General features: G+C 35.2%; 1 long non-coding RNA gene across 1 annotated transcript; it reads left to right on the top strand.

Moving 5' to 3' along the window:
* The first annotated feature begins 218 nt into the window (after nt 1–218).
* LOC147394048 (uncharacterized) lies at nt 219–4,195 on the top strand. Its single transcript, XR_015181462.1, has 4 exons — nt 219–444; nt 506–577; nt 1,764–1,976; nt 3,746–4,195. It is a non-coding gene; the product is annotated as an uncharacterized LOC147394048 (long non-coding RNA).
* Nucleotides 4,196–5,303: the final 1,108 nt, after the last annotated feature.

Here is a 5,303-nt window from a genome sequence, read left to right as displayed (position 1 = left end):
CAACGTGAACAAAAGTATAAAAATCATGCAATTGTGAAGCCCTTTAAAAAAATTAAAACTCGTGATTTGTTTGAGACGAGATGATTCGGATGATTCAACTCGGAATCGGTAAGAGGCAACTAAGCAAGACTATACAAGGTCCTAGAACCAACCACAATTTCTTGGACCCAGCGTGAAGAAGCGTTAGCTGTGAAATATCATGCCTTTTATTCTTCTTCTATTTAATTCCAACTTAACTCACATTTCTTCTCTGTAGACTGCCACAACACTCATCATCACTTCTCTCTCTCTCTCTCTCTGAAAACATGAGTGAATATCAGAAGCACTCAACATCAACTCCACCTACAGCACCATATCCTGCAACAGGCATCCCAGTGAGCTCTACAGATCAAATTCAATCTTGGTCCACCGGCCTCTGCGGTTGCTTCGACGATATTCCCAACTGTATCTCTCTCTCTCTCTCTCTCTCTCTCTCTCTCTCTCTAATGTGTCAACTACTTTGCAGGTCTTATAACATGCTGTTGCCCATGCATTACTTTTGGTCAGATTGCAGAGATTGTCGATAGAGGATCAACTTGTAAGCATTGAACCAATAACATTTATATTGCCACCCCAAATGTTTTTGTTACACACCAAACGAGGATGTTGCGGTGCAGATGGTCAAATCTTATAATTTCCACATCCTATTTCATGTTTTGTGAATCAATTGTGATAATCTGACTACCCCACGTGTCAAAGTCAATCAACTATCCGGACGAGACAAGTTCGGGAACCATAGATCTGCCCTCCTTGAGATACACAGCGACACTTTCTCATAAAAAAGTGTATCTCAAGGGTACTGCACATCTCAAGGAATGCAAATCTATGATTCTCGATCTTGTCAGGTCAGGTAGTCAATTGAATTTGCCATGTGGGGTAATCAGATTATCACCACTCTTTGTGAATATGAAAATATTTAAGAGAGAATTACTGAAAGTAAAAGATTAATGATTTTGTAACTCAACCTGACAACGTGACTCAAAAACTCACCGACGTGTCATACGCAAAGAATTGTATATACTTTCAATCAGGATACACAACTACAGATGGCAGGAAAGAATCTACGGTTCTTTGCCGATGCTACGTAGATTAGTTTTTGAGTCACCCTCTGAGGTTGAGTTACAAAATCAGCACTCAAAGTAAAATTAAAAAATTACCAAAACTGCAAACTATTCATTTTAATTCCGAAAACGTTAAATTATTTTTTTCCAAAAGTATTTTTTTTTATTATAAAAGGGTAAATTTTTTAGATGAATAGTAAAACCTTTTTTCTCTTTTATGAACAGTAAGTACTTTCCCTATTTTAGTTTCAGTAAAACAATTAAAAAGGGTCTGTTTTATAAAATGATGAATTTTTTCCTCACTTTAAAGAAAATATTTTAATTTCAAAAAGGATATAATACGGATTTTAGAATTAAAATGAAAAGTGTGCCAATTTTTGTAATGTTTCAATTTTTAGTGCCTGTTTTGGTAAGTCATCCAATATTTAATGGTTTTTGACAATAATCTTTCTATGATCATCAAAATTCTCCCAACTTCAAGAGTTCCATTTCCATTCAATTGTTCCATTTCTTTGTTTGCTTTGGGGTTATGTGAAAGTCCGAATCTTTATTTAGGTGTGTTATAATAAATTTTTGCATGGTAATAGAATATTTCCTACTTTTGTGCAAATTAAAATACTATAATTATGAGTTCAAGACTAATTTTTTTATATATGGGTGTAGCCTGTGGTGTAAGCGGAGCCCTTTATGCACTTATCACCTTTGTGACGGGTTGCTCTTGCATATACTCGTGCTTCTATTGAACAAAACTAAAGCAGCAATATCACTTGAAGAAGAACACGTGCGGTGATTTCGTCATTCATTGTTGTTGCGAGCAGTGTGCCTTATGTTAAGAGTATAGAGAGCTCAAAGGCCGTGGATTCGACATGTCCATAGGTATTTATATATGCATTTATTGTACCCCTTAGGGGTTAATTGAGATGGCAAGAGTGACTAGGTTTACTCTTCAAGTTATGACTTTGAATCTCTATATGCCCCTCCACCAAAAAGTGACTATTTAATGTTGTAAATGTGCCGGGTGGGATGGTACGTTAGGCCCACCAAAGCAATATATATAAGAGGGGTGGTGTTCAAGAGACATGTAAAAACAACCATTTTTCAAAATATGGGTTAGAAGTTTCAGATTAAGCTCAGTTTTTGTGAGGATGATCATTTCAATCTAAATGATTTACAAATTATTAGTAAAAATACATGGTCCAGATTCTAAATCACTTTTGATGGGGTTAGAAGATTCAAATTAGGTTGATTTTTTGTGAGGATGATCTTCTCATCATGGAGATCATCCTCACAAAAAATCAGCTCATTCCGAAACTTCTAACCCATATTTTAGAACATAATTATTTTTACTTATGTCCCTTGAACGCTCCTCAACATATATATATATATAGGTCACGTTCAATGGCAAACTTTTTAGCAAACTTTTTGGCAAAACATTTTTCAAAACATAAGTTAGAAGTTTTGGAATGGGCTGATTTTTGGTGAGGATGATCTCTACGGTGAGGAGATCATCATCACCAAAAATCAGCCCATTCCAAAACTTCTAACCCCATCAAAAACAGTTTACAAAAAATGGACAGTCCACGATTTTTCAACTTGTAAACATGGGTTAGAAGTTTTGGAATAGGCTGATTTTTGGTGAGGATGATCTCCTCACCGTAGAGATCATCCTCACCAAAAATCAGCCCATTCCAAAACTTCTAACTCATGTTTTGAAAAATGTTTTGCCAAAAAGTTAGCCATTGAACGCTACCCTATATATATATATATATATATAGGGAGCGGTTCGGCAGCCCTAAAGTTTGCCAAGTTTGGTGTCAAACATTTTTTGTAAATCACTTTTGATGGGGTTAGAAGTTTTGGAATAGGCTGATTTTTTGTGATGATGATCTCTACGGTGAAGAGAACATCTTCACAAAAAATCAACTCATTTTGAAATTTCTAACCCTAGTTTACAAGTTGAAGAATCGTGGACCATCCAATTTTTGTAGATCACTTTTGATAGGGTTAGAAGTTTTGGAATAGGCTGATTTTTGGTAAGGATGATCTCCTCATCATAGAGATCATCCTCACAAAAAATCAGCTCATTCCAAAGCTTCTAACTCATATTTTGAAAAATGTTTGGCACCAAACTTGGCAAACTTTAGGGCTGCTGGACCGTCCCCATATATATATATATATATATATATATATATATAGAGAGAGAGAGAGAGAGAGAGAGAGAGAGAGAGAGAGAGAGAGAGAAATGGGGTGGATCATGGGATATAAGTAAAAACAATATAATAACAATCATTTTTAAAAATATGTGTTAGAAGTTTCGGATTGAACTGATTTTTTGTGAGGATAATCTTTTTGATTAGAAGATCATCCTAAAAAAAATCAGCCCAATCTAAAACATCTAACCCCATCAAAAGTGATTATATATATGCATGTATTATGTTTGGGGAAGCTTGGGGTTAGGTCAATCCTGAAATAATTTATTTAATTATCATTGAAATCTTATATAAAGATTTGGAGTTGGCTGAACTAATTTTTTTTTCCTACAATTAATTTTTGATTTAGAGCCATATAATCTATTATTGCAATCTATAATCAAGATATGTATTTGTGTCGAATGGATTTTTTATATTGATGATTTAAATATGTAGGATGGCATGCAAATATGGAAAAACAAAATTGTGGAGTGACGATGGCTCCGACTGTCCACCAAGGTATGAGCAAGTAGGAGTGGCGATATAGCTCCGATTAATGTCCATGATGGTATGAGCGGTCAAGAATAAAGTATCGATTTATGTTGTTGATTGTGTAGGTACAGTATATGATGGGTTACATTATGTATTCATGGGTTGGGATCTCTGATCTATATGAGAGTGACATAAAATGTATTTATTTCTGAACTCGTGTGTCTGATTGAATAATAAATATGTTGGAAATTAAGTTTGGTTAGCATAATATATAAGAGTTGGACGCAAGATCGTCTCATAAGAAAAATTGTGCAAAGCATTTTACTCTTCTAAACCTAAATATAAATTAAAGGACAGATCCATTTATAAATTAGAGTTGAATAAGAAAGTATGATTGAAAACAATGAAAAAGTATCACAACTAATGCTAGAAATCACCAATCAAGTTGAACGTTTATATATGGATCCACGAAATAATTTTTTGTAGTGTTAAGAGACTCGAAAAAACATTCCACTGGAGACCAGATCGATATGAGGCATAATCTATCTATGATTCACAAATTAACCTTCTTAATGTAGGGGAACAGATTGGACCAGTACTAAATTAGCACCAATCCGATTATAAATGTATATAACCCGAATGCTTTGACCACTACTCGGACTCATATTCGGGTCATCAAACAGAGGAAAAGGTCTTGATGTTAAAGAAGAGCTCTCACAAGTTGTTATCGACCTTGTTTGTTGCTTCTCAATGTCGACCAACGTCGTTACATTGATTTTCAATTTTGTGGCATCCAAACACATGATCTGATGCTTCAGTGTTGTAGAGGACAAAATTTTGTAAACTTTGAAAAAGAAAAATTGACCATAGAATTTTTATTTAAATTTTGAGTTTAACAGAAGTCAGTAGTCATCCATCTCCAAAACCTTGGACCAGACCTAAAATAAATCATTATTCTCTATGATTTGGACATGAGTTCCTACACATAAAATGTAGAGGACTGTGAGTTGGATTTCCAATTTGATAATGTATGTGAGCATAATGCCCCTTAGTAAGATTTGAAATCTTACTAAGTTAGTCATGCTAGCTTTGTCCATAAAGTAGAAAGTTCGTTTAAGTAACAAATTTTTTTTAAAGGAAGTTGTTCTGAGTCATTCATTCTTTTCCTCACAATGCTACGTCTTAATGCTTACCACGTCAAGCATACAAGGGTAGTTTTGTAAAAGATAACACGATCTGATCAGAAATACGGGATCCTCAAGAATGCTCCAAAACCAATCTTGGTAAACTACCCCCCTTAGATCCTCGATAAATAAAGTGTACCCAATCCTGAACATCCGCTAGCTGCCCTAGAAGTTATTGGAAGGATAGTAGGTAGGTGTTAGGCCCCTAACTTGTGAGCACAGAAGGGCAGCATGTCAGAGGCTATACTGCACGCATCAATAAACTATGTGGGCAAGGCAACGAGCCGTGTGGGTATGCAGCATGTTGTGAGGGCTACACGTGATGACGGCTTAAGTTA

This window comes from Akebia trifoliata, chromosome 9 (assembly GCF_017979445.1).
Source record: "Akebia trifoliata isolate Shusen 1 chromosome 9, ASM1797944v1, whole genome shotgun sequence".
Taxonomy (NCBI): Eukaryota; Viridiplantae; Streptophyta; class Magnoliopsida; order Ranunculales; family Lardizabalaceae; genus Akebia; species Akebia trifoliata.
Note: the sequence above shows the minus strand (reverse complement) of the source record. Positions and strands in the feature narration are given on the sequence as shown.